Here is a 14,804-nt window from a genome sequence, read left to right as displayed (position 1 = left end):
TTCTAAATACGTGAAGAAAGTCAATGGTAGCTTGATGGGAATAGCATTGAATCTATAAATTACTTTGGACAGTATGGCCATTTTCACGATATTGATTCTTCCTATCCATGAGCATGGAATGTTTCTCCATTTGTTTGTGTCCTCTCTTATTTGCTTGAGCAGTGGTTTGTAGTTCTCCTTGAAGAGGTCCTTCACATCCGTTGTAAGTTGTATTTCTAGGTATTTTATTCTCTTTGTAGCAATTGTGAATGGAAGTTCACTCATGATTTGGCTCTCTGTTTGTCTGTTATTGGTGTATAGAAATGCTTGTGATTTTTGGACATTAATTTTGTAACCTGAGACTTTCCTGAAGTTGCTTATCAGCTTAAGGAGATTTTGGGCTGAGACGATGGAGTTTTCAAAATAGACAATCATGCCATTTGCAAACAGAGACACTTTGACTTCTTCTCTTCCTATTTGAATACCCTTTATTTTCTTCTCTTGCCTGATTGCCCTGGCCAGAACTTCCAATACTGTGTTGAATAGGAGTGGTGAGAGAGGGCATCCTTGTCTTGTGCCAGTTTTCAAAGGGAATGCTTCCAGTTTTTGCCCATTCAGTATATTGGCTGTGAGTTTGTCATAAATAGCTCTTATTTTGAAATATGTTCCCTCAATACTTATTTTATTGAGAGTTTAGTATGAAGGGTGTCAAATTTTATCGAAGGCCTTTTCTGCATCTATTGAGATAATCATGTGGTTTTTGTCATTGGTTCTGTTTATGTGATAGATTATGTTTATTGATTTGTGAATGTTGAACCAGCCTAACATCTCAGGATGAAGCCAACTTGATTGTGGTGGATAAGCTTTTTGATGTGCTGCTGGATTTAGTTTGCCAGTATTTTATTGAGGATTTTCACACGATGTTCATCAGCGATATTGGCCTGAAATTTTCTTTTTTTTTCTTGTGTCTCTGCCAGTTTCTGATATTGGGATGATGCTGGCCTCACAAAATGAGTTAGGGAGGATTCCTACTTTTTCCATTGTTTGGAATAGTTTCAGAAGGAGTGGTACCGCCTCCTCTTTTGTACCTCTGCTAAAATTTGGCTGTGAATCCAACTGGTTCTGGGCTGATTTTTGGTTGGTAGGCTATTAATTACTGCCAAGGTATAAGGCTACCTGACTTCGAAGTATACTATAAGGCTACAGTAACCAAAGCAACCTGGTACTGGTACCAAAACAGAGATATAGACCAATGGAACAAAACAGAGCCCTCAGACATAATACCACACATCTACAACCATCTGATCTTTGACAAAACTGAAAAAAACAAGACATGGGGAAAGGATTCCCTGTTTAATAAATGGTGCTGGGAAAACTGGCTAGCCATAAGTAGAAAGCTGAAACTGGATCCCTTCCTTACACCTTATACAAAAATTGATTCAAGATGGAGTGGAGACTTAAATGTTAGACCTAAAACCATAAAAACCCTAGAAGAAAACCTAGGCAATACCATTCAGGACATAAGCATTGGCAAGGACTTTATGTCTAAAACACAAAAAGCAATGGCAACAAAAGCCAAAATTGACAAATGGGATCTAATTTAACTAAAGAGCTTCTGCACAGTAAAAGAAACTACCATCAGAGTGAACAGGCAACCTACAGAATGGGAGAACATTTTTGTGATCCACTCATCTGACAAAGGGCTAATATCCAGAACTTACAAAGAACTCAAACAAATTTACAAGAAAAAAACAACCCCATCAAAAAGTGGACAAAGGAAATGAACAGACACTTCGCAAAAGAAGACATTTATGCAGACAACAGACACATGAAAAAATGCTCATCACCACTAACCATCAGAGAAATGCAAATCAAAACCACAATGAGATACCATCTCACACCAGTTAGAATGGCGATCATTAAAAAGTCAGGAAACAACAGATGTTGGAGAGGATGTGTGGAAATAGGAACACTTTTACACTGTTGGTGGGAGTGTAAATTAGTTCAGCCATTGTGGAAGACAGTTTGGCGATTCCTCAAGGATCTAGAATCAGAAATACCATTCGACCCAGCAATCCCATTAGTGGGTATATACTCAAAGGATTATAAATCATTTTACTATAAAGACGCATATACACGTATATTTACTGCAATACTGTTCACGATAGCAAAAGACTTGGAACCAACCCAAATCCCATCAATGATAGACTGGATAAAGAAAATGTGGCACATATACCCCATGGAATACTACGCAGACATAAAAAAGGATGAGTTCATGTACTTTGCAGGAACATGGATGAAGCTGGAAACCACTATTCTCAGCAAACTAACACAGGAACAGAAAACCAAACGCCATATGTTCTCACTTATAAGTGGAAGCTGAACAATGAGAACACATGGACACAGGGAGGGGAACATAACACACTGGGGCCTGTTGGGGGATGGGGGCTAGGGGAGGGATAGCATTAGGAGACATACCTAATGTAGATAACAGGTTGATGGGTACAGCAAACCACCATGGCACATGTATACTTACGTAACAAACCTGCTTGTTCTGCACATGTATCCCAGAACTTACAGTATAATAAAAAAGGAAAAAAATAGGGATAGTATTGATGCTAAACTGTCTCATTTTATAAATCAGTAATATTCATAAACAGCTTCATGAAGTAATTGCTAAAAAAGATGTATCATCTCATCAAAAGATACAGTTACAGTAAAATGCTACTTTTTGTGTTTAATAAAAAAAGAATACATGGAAGTTATATACTGTTAGTAGGAATATAAATTGATGTAGCCATTTTAGAAGCTATTTTGGCAATATCTATGAAATATTTTTATACATATATATTTTGATTCAGAGTTCCATAGTTAGTAACGTAAGTGTACAATGTGGTTGACAAATTATTTCAGAATAAATGAACAACTATATTCACTCAAGCACAGTCTGTAGAAACAAAAAAAAACAGGACAAGCTAAATGTCCATAAAGAGTATAACCTAGAAACAACTTAAATGACCATGACTAGAGATACAATGGTAAAGTATGCATTTATTTAGAAATACCTATTACATTTCTATGTGCATATATGTAATCACTTATATATTAAACTATATCTTATATTGAAAATACAAACACACATATATATGGTGACATATGTGTAGAATTATTTTCTGGATATACATACCAGAAGTATTGGCAATAATGGTTATCTTTGGAGATGGATGATGAGAGAAGATTTTTACTTCTTATTTGTATATTTCTTTTGTTTGAATTTCAAAGTATTACTTTGATTTTAAAAATATCAGTGAGATTATTTGTATGTGGGATATATGGACCATTTTGTGTCTTCTTTTTTTCTGTCTTTAAAAAATTAATAAATGTTATACATATGGAAAAGGTTTATTGTTTTGTCTGTTTAAAAACATATTCTCATTGTAAAAGTAAACCAGGCAACAGAGAAAATAAAAACTACGAAACAGAAAATAAAATTAGCACAGAATTCCACTTCTGAGACCGTATCTTTGAAAAATAAATGACATACAGAAGAATAATCAGCATCAGTCACAACTCAATCCTGTAGGTAAGAAATGATATACTCTATATCCTTGAATATTACACACACCTGGTACCCCTATGACACATACGCAAAGATGGAATATGGGGTGGAGAGAGAGAGTGTGTTCAACATTATTAGATGACTTGGCACAAAATCCCTAAATCTAAGGCACAGGTTTGCCTGTACCCATGTTGCATGAGAAAGTTGCAAAAAGGAGCACTGCACTTATGGGTGATACTTAGGTGTGATAGAACATGTGGTGACCAACCCTTTGAACTGATTGAAAATATGCTAGGAAAGTCTGTTCTGCCCCAGTGTTTCACCTAAAAACATCCAACCCAGCAATTCTTCACAGTTAGCTGGAGCACAACTAATTTGACATCTTTCCCTACAATATAAAACAGTAATTTGTGTTAAAGCTCAAATAACCATGAGTAGAACAATGTATTAAGTTGTTATCAGCCATCAAAATCATAGTGTAGATTTGTTTATAAATTCCTTTTCAAAAAGCACAGAACCCTAGATGAAAAGAAGTGGTAACGCTAAAGGGAGGTGGTATTAATATCATAGAAAAGATGCTTGATATGTTTTTGGTAATAGTATCCCTACTTTTTGCATTGTTACACAATGTATTTTATTTCTTTCTGGCAAATGAGTGTGCTTTATTGTAATTATGACTAATCCTTCTGGTGTTTACTTTTATCATGCTCTCACTTTCATTAATGTTTCTTTGTCTAAGCAAATAGAAAAGTAATTAGCACAAGACAAATTTTATTTTATTTTAAGCTCTACATTGTGCTGACAGTGAATCATCTAAGTCCATTGCTTTGACAAATAAAAACAATGGTTAAGAGAAATATACTGAATTAGTATTGGTAGTAGCATAGCCAGGTCCACCCACTGGGTAAATGTGACCACCACCTGAAATCTAGAGATTTCTGATGAATAAAGTAATTATGAATAATACTGCATACTTTGCCTGTTTTGGAGCATATGGCAGGAGCTCTGCATTGCCAAGAAAAGAATGTTTCTGTCTGCATGTATTCTTCTGTTTCACTCAGAAGCTTTACCTGCATGTGACTCACAGAAACGTAAGAAGGGTTTTGCTGCACCACGCTGACAGAATTCACTGCAAAGGCTGATAGTCTAAACAAAATCATCAGGAGTTGCATGAAATTAAATTTCAATCTGATACCAGAACTGCAAAAGCAATTTAAATATGTACAGTACTTCTAAAGATCATGCTTATGTAGTCATAAATATGAAATGCTAACAACCAGCATGATTTAATTGGTTGAATTTTTTTTCTAGGAAATTGAGATTTTTTTTCAAAGGTCTGTGTTTTCCTGGCTATTATTTGTAACAAATAATTTTTGGTTCTGTGTACAAATTTTTCCATGCTGGCGGAAAATAATTGTTTTGGGGAGACATATTAACTCTTTCACTTATCCCATTGAAAACAATGAAGTGAAATATATGCTCCTTCTCTCCCTTTACATGCCTCCCCCCAGTCTCTTTCAATATGACTCCCTTGTCTATGTACCTAGTGTCCTCATTTGCTCAATCCTCCCCTATTACCAACTAGTAATATATCACTCTGGCAGTACCTCATGAACCCCAACTCTCCCAATCACTTCTGCCTTCCCAAAATATTGCTAGTCTTTGTCTCAGCTTCTCAAGGCTCCCCTCATATTAAAGGACAAACAACTCATTTTATCAAGTAATGACAAAACTGTAGGTGAAATATTTAACTGATTATTCTTCTCCATTAGCCTATTATTGTTGCTATCACATTGCCTAACAAACTACTCCCTGACTCCATTGGTTTATAACAATAAGCATTTATATTTCTTACACACAGATTTAAAAAATAGCTGAGGTGTTCTGCTTCGGGGTTGGTTGAGCTTGGTTCTGGGCTCTGGTCACATAACTTTTTGAGGGGCTTAGACTAAAGGGACAATGGCGTTCTGGGACATGCACTTCTCATGATAATCAGATAAACATAGGAGACTGAGCCAAATTGTGCAAACACACTTAAGGCCTCTGCTTATATCCTGTATGCAAGTCTTTTTTAAGTGAAAGCAATTTGAATGACCCAGCTTAATATGAAAGGGATAGGAATATATACTTCATCCACCACAAAGCACTGCAAGTTAGAAGGCAGAAAAGGGGTAAAGAATTGAGAATCTGCATATCCTTGAAAGAAATATATTTCTTTGTCTGTGGGAAGGTACTACAAATAGCATTGTGGTTTAAGTGAAAGCATAATTTATATTGGTAAAAAATGTTGGCTCATTGTAATTTGATGTATTTCTCCAACTAATTCTCACAACGTATCTGGTGAATCCCATGTATTACATCCTATGGATTTTCTATGTCATCAATCATATAATAAGAATAAAATCTAATACTCTGTGCCAGATGCTGTTTTAAGTGCTTTATGTACACAACTCATTTAATTGTCACAATAATTACATCAGTTGATTACCATTTTGGTCCCTTTTGACCGTTTAATAAAATGAGGCACAGAGAGATTTACCAATTTTTCCAAAGCCACACATCATGTTATATGACACACACACACACACACACACACACACACACACACACACACATATACATTCTCTAACTCCAGATCTTAAACTCCTGATAGACAGAATATGCAAATGGACAATGACCAGACCACATGTGAAAGTAGAACTCTGCCCTACAACCTGCAGTCACATACCTAGAAAACTAATCCCTTATCTACAATAACCAGCCCAGGAGGCCAATCTGTTATAAATCAGAACTGCAGGAAGTCACACTGTTATCTCAAGTAACAATCCAAGAAGCCAGAAAATAACTACTGTAACAATCACCTCAAAATAGCCATGACTTGATTAATAACTGACAGTTTCCCTAAATTTTGTCTCTGCTTCTAATTCAAGACCACTCAGAGAAAGCCAAATACGCAGCCCTAACCAATCACATAGAATGTCCTGTTTCTAATTAGCCTGCCTACAGCTTCCCTAGGCCAATAGCCTCCCATTAGGTCAAACCCAAAACCTTCTCTTTTTTCCACTATAATGCTTTCCCACTCCAGTCTTGTCTTTGAGCCTCTCTGCCAAAAAACAAGTGATGGTGGCTAACTCAATTGCTACAGCAAGTTCTGAATAAATAGCTTTTGCTTTTCTCATTTTGGTTGGTCTTTATTTTTGGATAATCATAACAATATTCATCATATTTAATTTCATAGAACTTGTGCACAGCATAGCTAACAGAGACTAAGACTACAGTTATCACTCCAAATGGCTAATAGTTGGCTCTTTAAACATTTAATTTTGATAATATGGTACTACTGATACTTAATATTTAGAGAAGTATATGTATATACCTACAGAAAGTTCAAGTCAATAATGATCAAAACAACATTAACAAAACTAATATAAAAACAATAGTTATTTTATTAAGCACTTATAAGTACCACACACATTATTAAAACCATTGCTTAGATTAGTTTGCTGCAAACTTATTACTGGGAGTATCCTCATTTCACAGATGGAAAATTAAGACTTAAAAAGGGTAAGCAACTTGTTGATGCACATACTGCTTGGATATTATCCAAATAAGCTTTAATTCTGGTAGTTTAACTCCAAAGTTTAAGTGAAGTGTATCAGTGCCTGGTACACAGTAGAAATTCAACTTACTACTTATAAAATAAAAAGGATTATTAGTTGGCCAACTCCCAACACTCAGTAAAACCTACACTGACCATGAAAATCTATCCATCAAATCCCATGAAACTTACTTAAGATCCACTGCTTCCTCAGATCGTCTTTTTTTACATGCATATTATTTGTGTTAATCTGCATTTTTGCTATGTGTATAATCAGTTTTCCCATTTAGATAAGAATATCTTAAGAGCATACAATTTTTTTTTGCTTTTCCTCCAGAGTTTAGTTTAACTGTGTGAATGTTGTGAACACTCAGGAAATGCTGAGGAGAAATGGGTCCATTATTCTATGCTATCTACTTGCCTCTGTGCCTAGTGAATCTGCCAGTGGCTGTTGGTAGCTGCAGCTCTAGTCCCTTACCAAATCCAAATCCAAAAGTCTACAATCTTCCAGTTAAGGAACCATCAAATTTGACCAAGCTGTATATGTAAAGCGGAAAATTTTGAGGAGGTGACTTCCTGACAACCACATATTGTGAGAATACACTTAGCAATAAAGTGTTGGAAAACCAGTTTTTCAATTCTTCAGCAGGACAGTTAAGACAACTGGAATCTTGATATACATATGAGTTAGAAGGCAGAGCCCATTTTCTCCAAAGGGCTTGAGATCCATTGTAAGGAGACCATGTAAGGTTGACTTATAATAAATATCACTGATAAATATCAAAGCCATGATACAAGAAATACATTGAAGTAAAAAATATTTAAAGATTTTGTTTAAAGATCTCCAAGGATGTCAGGATGATGGACTAAAGGTTCCCAGTACTCATCTCCTCCACAAACATGGCCCAAAACAACAAGCATATCATCACACATCAAATAGGGCATCTAAGAGAAAACAGGAATTCAGCAGGGAAGTGACAGGGCATCTCTGAGGCATAGGAGAGAAAAGCAAACCAGCCAACTGGCTGGGATCAGCTCAGAGCCAGGAGAAACTGCCCATTACAGGAAAAAAAAAGTTAAGCGAGAGTTTTCCAGCAGTCCACATTCCCGCCTCAGTTTCCTGCAATCCTAGCCAAAGGAGAGCGTTTCAGTCCTTGTGGATGTTTAGATTAGTATAGGAAGCTGCCTGGAGTCCAAGCAACAACATCACTCCACATAGGGAGCTCACACTGAGTCCAATATATTCTGTGAGACCCAAGCAGCTGTAGCATAGTACCATTTTGAGAGCCCAGGCCCCAAAATACTACATCCTGCCATGAGATTCGACAGTCTCTGCATCTCCACATCTTTGAACCACTGCTAATATCACTTCCACCCCTGCCACATCCACCCAGAGGGCTGCAGTGTTGCAATGCTAGATGGATCCAGTGGTGTGGCCAGGTCCCCAGCCCTCTATCCCATATGGTGTCCTATACCCCAGGGAACTAGTGGTGTAGCACACCAGGGTTGCTGTCTCCTGGGACAATTGGAGTTAAAGAGATATCCCCCCAGAGCATGAGAGCTGTTTTCCCAAGGCCACTGCTCTGATAGTAATCATGCTCCCTCCAGTGGTGGGGCTACTGTGCACCTGCATGCACCTTCAGTGGGTCTAAGGATAGGTCTCTCTGGTCACTGTCCTGGGGGCCGAAGGGACAGGCCAGCCCAACCCGGCTCAGCCCTCTGCCACCCCTGTTAGCACCCCCCTCACACCATCTAGGGGCCCGAGGACAGGCCTGCCCCTCCCACTGCCACTATCACTGGTGCCGAAGTGCACCATTTAAGGGCCTAGGGATTTACCCACCCCACACATCACCTCCAGCACTCATGTAAAGCATATGAGGGCAAGCTTCCCAAGCCTGCTGCCATAGGGACTTGCCCACCAAGCCTGTTTCTACCAATGCTAGTGCCTGAACATACCACATGGGGGCCTGAGAGTTGGCCAGCAGCTGCAAGGAAACTGACAATGCCACACATATATCCAGGAGCCAGAGAACCCACCTTCCCATCCAGCCTACTGTTGCAACTGCAGCACCTCAATAAAGCTGCTTAAAGGCCCAAGGACTGTTCCACTAGAAACTGCTACCACTAGTGCCCTTACCACCACTATTACCCTCACAAATGTGCCATTTAGAAGTCCATTCCACTGCTACTACCACTGGTTCTTGATGACGAGCTTGTCTGGCATACCTATCTCAAGCAAAGCTTCACACAGTCTCCAATACCAATTACAACCCAGACCATTGAGGGACTCACAGACATCATTGATTCTGATTACAACCAAAAAGTTTATACAAAGACTACATTGTTATGCCCCACCAGAATAAAAGACAAAGCACTCTACCCAACCTTATACAGGAAAGTTTTTCCCCTACAAGATCCAACCCATAAAATTGGAACAAGTGACTGTTATACCAAAAGCACAAATATCAATCAGTAACAAATCCTAACAAAAAGAAAATCTTTGAAATGCCCGAAAAAGAATTTAAAATAATGATATTTAAAAAGTCAGTGAGAAATAAGAGAATACAGATAAACAATAACAAAAAAAAAACAAGAAAAAAATTCATGATTTGAATAAAAAATTCAACAAAGAAATAGATGTAATAAAAAAGAACAAAACAGAAATCCTGGGATTGAAGAAACCAATGAATTAAAATAAAAATATAATTGAGAGCTTCAACAATAGACTACATCATGCAGAAGAAATAATTTCTGAACTTGAAGACAGATCTTTTGAAATAACCCAGTTAGACAGAAAAGAAAAATAAAATAAAATAAAAAAGAGACCCGGCACAGTGGATCATGTCTGTAACCTCAGCACTTAACGAGGCTGAGGTGGTTGGCTCACTGAGGTCAGGAGTTCAAGACCAGCCTGGCCAACATAGTGAAACCCTGTGTCTACTAAAAATATAAAAATTAGCCAGGCATGGTGGTACGTGCCTGTAGTCCCAGCTACTTGGGAGGGTAAGGCAGGAGAAGCACTTGAACATGGGAGGTAGAAGTTGCAGTGAGCCGAGATCACACCACTGCACTCCAGCTTGGGCAACAGTGAGACTTCATTAAAAAAAAAAAAAAAGAATGAGGAAATGCTATGTGACATATAGAACACCATAAAGCAACATTTTTTTTTTTTTTTTAATTTGGGGAGGCCCAGAAGGAGAAGAGATGGGCATAGAAAATCTGTTTAACAAAATAATGTATGAAAACTATCCAAGTCTTATAAAAGATAGAGACATCCAAATAGAGAGCTCAAAGATCCCCAATTAGATTCAACCCCAAAGGTTTTCTCCTAGGCACATTATACTCAGACTGTAAAATGTCAAGGACAAAAGAATTATAAAAGCAGCAACAGAAAAGTGTCAAGTCACACATAGGGCATCTTCATCAGACTAAGTGCATTTCTCAGCAGAAATCTTACTAGCCAAGAGAGAATAAGATGATATATTCAAATTTCTGAAAGAAGAAACTTACAGCAAAACTATCCTTCAAAAATGAAGAAAAATTAAGTATTTCCCAGACAAGCAAAAATGGAAGGAATCTGTTACCACTAGACGGGTTCTATAAGAAATGCCTAAAGAAACTTACATCAGGAATTGAAAGAATGATACCTGTTATCATGAAAGCATGGAAAAATATAAAACTTGATGGTACAACAGATTGAGAAAGAGAAAGGAATCAAATGGCTGCTACTACAGAAAACCATCGAACCACAGTTATAAACAATAAGAGAAGATGAAAGGACAAAGAATAAAGAAAAAGGACAAAGAAGAGCAAAGAATTTGCAAAACCATTAGAAAGCAACTAACAAAATGACAGGAATAAGTCATCTATCAATAATAACTTTGAATATACAAAGATTTAATTTCCTACTTAAAGCACATAAACTGGCTAAATGGATTTAAAAATGTGGCCCATCTACGAGCTGCCTACAATAATCTCGCTTCACCTGTAAAGGAACTTATCAACTGAAAGTGAAAGGATGAAAATATATATTCCACGTTACAAACAAAAAATAAGAGCAAGCAGCAATAGCTATACTTATCAGATAAAACAGACTTTAAGTCAAAAACTATAAAAAGATAAAGAAGGTTGTTATATAATAATAAAGGGATCAGTTCATCAAGAGGATATAATGATTCCAAATATATATGCACTCCATACTGGAGTACTCAGATATATAAAGCAAAGATTATTAGATCTCAAGGGACAATAAACTCAAATGCAGTAACAGTTGAGAACCTCAACATTCCACTCTCAGCATGGGACAGCTCATCTAGACAGAAAAACCAACAAAAAAACATCAAATTTAAACTAAAGCTTAGAACAAATAGGCTTTACAGGCATTTACAGAACATTTGTATCCAGTAACAGTGTAAAATACATTCTTATCATCAGCAAATGAAACATTCTCCAGAATAGGCTAAATGTTAGCTCACACACAAAAATTCAAATTTTTAGAAATCAAAATCATATCAAGTATCTTTTTATACCACAATGGAATAAACTAAAAATAAACAACAAGAGGAACATTGGAAAATATACAAATACATAGAAATTTAAAAACATGCTCCTAAATGACCACTGGGACAATGAAATATTAAGAAGAAAAAAATTTCTGAAACAAATAAAAATGGAAGCATGCGAAAACTTATGACATAAAGCAAATGCAGTCTAAGAAGAAAGTTTATAGTAATAAAGATCTACATCAAAAAAGTAGAAAAATTTCAGATAAACAACAATGCACCTCGTGGAACTAGAAAACAAGAACAACGCAAACCCAAAATTAGAAGATGGAAAGAAATAATAAAGATCAGAGCAGAACTATACAAAAACAGACTAAAAAATGTACAAAGGATTAACAAAATGAAAAGCCTTTGTTTTGGAAAAGATAAACAAAATCAATAAATTGCTAGCTAAACCAATAAAGGAAAAAAGAGAAAATACCCAAATCAATCAAATCAGAAAGAAAAATAGAGACATTAAGCTGATAACAAAGAAATACAAAGGATCATTAGAGACTATTATGAACAACTGCATGCTAAAAAATTAGAAAACCTAGAGGAAACGGATAAATTCCTAGACATATACAACCCGAGATTGAACCAGGAAGAAATAGAAAACCTGAACACACAGTAACAAGTAATGAAACTAAATGAGTAATATAAATTCTCCCAACAAAAAGAAACACAGGACTGGATGGCTTACCTACTAAATTCTACCAGACTTATAAAGAACTAACACCAATTTTTCACAAGCTATTCCAAGAGTTTGAAAAGGACAAAATTCTTCTTAACTCATTCTATAAGACCAGCATTACCCCCACACTAAAACCAGATGAGGGCACAAGAATAAAAGTACAGGCCAGTATTCCTGATGAATATAAATGCAAAAAAAAAAAAAATCATCTAAAAAACACTAGCATACCAAATCCAACAGCACATCAAAAAGGTAATACACCATAATCAAGTGGGGTTTATCCCAGGGATTCAAGGATGTTTCAAAAGGTGCAAATCAATAAATGTAATGCATCACCTCAACAGAATGAAGGACAAAAACCATATGGTTACCTAAATAGGTGCAGAAAAATCATTTGATAAAATTCAACATCCTTTCATAATGAAAACTCTCAACATTTTAGGCACAGAAGGAACATACCTTAGCATAATAAATACTGTATATGGCAAAACTACAGCTAACATCATACTGAATGAAGGAAAAGCTGAAAGTCTCTTCTCTAAGAATTGGAATGAGAGGACAAGGGGGCCCACTTTCGTCGCTCCTGCTCAACATAGTACTGGGAGTTCTAGTTAGAGCAATCAAGCAAGAGAAAAAAAATAGAGACATCCAACTTAGAAAAAAAGGAAGTGAAATTTTACCTTGTTAAAAATGACATGCTCATATATACATTTCTACATACACATATATATATAGAGAGAGAAAAAATCATGAATAATCCACCAACAAAATGCTTAGAGCTGATAAACAAATTTGGTAAAGTTTCAGCTACAAATAATCAGTAGTGTTTCTACACACCAACAATGAACTAGCAGAAAAAGAAATCAAGAAAGCAATTTTGTTTACAATAGCTTAAAAAGTCCTAAGAAATTTAACCAAGGAGGTAAAATAAAAAAAAATTTCTATAAGAAAAATTACAAAATACTAATAAAAGAAATTGAACAGGACACAAATAGAAATACATCTCATGCTCATGAATCAGAAGAATTAGTATTGTTAAAATGGCCATACTAATCAAACTAGTCTACAGAGGCAATGCAATTGCTGTTAAATATCTATCACATTTTTCACAGAAATAGAGAAAACAATTCCTAAAACTTGTGTGGAACCAAAAATTATCTCAAAAGCAAAGCAATACTGAGCAAAAAGAATAAAGCTTGAGGCATCACACCACTTGACTTCAAAATATACTACAAAGCTATAGTATCCAAAACAATCTGGTGTTGGCATAAAAGCAAACACATAGACCGGAAAAAAAACAGAATAGAAAATCCACAAATAAATTCATGTATTTACAGCTAACTGATTTTTGGCAAAGGAACCAAGAATGCATATGGGGAAAAGGACACCGTCTTCAATAAATGGTACTGGGCAAACTGAATATGCATTTACAGAAAAATGAAACTAAGCCTCTATCATTTACCATATACAAAAATCAATTCACAATGGATTAAAGACTTGAACATAAGATCCAAATCTATAAAATTACTAGAAGAAATCATAGTGGAAATACTCCAGAATATTGGTCGAGGGAAAGATTTTATGGCTAAGACTTTAACAGAAGAGGCAACAAAAACAAAAATGGACACATTGGTGCATATTAAACTAAAAAGCTTCTGCACAGTGAAGGAAACAATCAACAACGTGAAGAGATAACCACTAGAATGAAAGAAAATATTTGCAAATTATTAGTCCAAAAAAGAACTAATATATAGAATACTCAAGGAACTTAAATCAACTGCAAAAATACAGATTATTCCATTAAAAAGTGGGCAACGGATTTGGATAGGCATTTCTCAAAAGAAGATATACAAATGGCCAACAGGTATATGAAGAAATGTTCAACATCAGTAATCATCAGGCAAATGCAATTCAAAACTACAATGTTTCCTCACTTCAGTTAGAATAGCTTTTATCAAAAATACAAAAAAATAACAAATGCTGGCAAGGATAATGAGAAAAGGGAACTCTTATATGCTGTTGGTGAGAATGTAAATGGGTATATCCATTATGGAAAACAGTATGGAGTTTTCTCATAAAACTGAAAACAGAACTATCATGTGATTTAGCAATCCCACTAGTGGGTGTTTATTCAAAGGAAAGGAAATTAGTACATTAAAAGGATACCTGCACTTGCATGTTTATTGCAACATTATTCACAATAGTCAAGATATGGAATCAGCCTAAGTGTCTATCAATGGATGAATGGATAAAGAAAATGTGATATATATACACAACAGAATACTAGTCATCCATAAAAAAAGAATGAAATTCTGTCATTTGTTGCAGCACAGATGGAGCTGGAGGTCATTAAGAGAAATAAACCAGATATAAAAGGACAAATATTGCAAGTTCTTACATGTAGAAGCTAAAAAAATTGATTTCACTGAGGTA

This window comes from Rhinopithecus roxellana, chromosome 17 (assembly GCF_007565055.1).
Source record: "Rhinopithecus roxellana isolate Shanxi Qingling chromosome 17, ASM756505v1, whole genome shotgun sequence".
NCBI classification, from domain to species: domain Eukaryota; kingdom Metazoa; phylum Chordata; class Mammalia; order Primates; family Cercopithecidae; genus Rhinopithecus; species Rhinopithecus roxellana.
Note: the sequence above shows the minus strand (reverse complement) of the source record.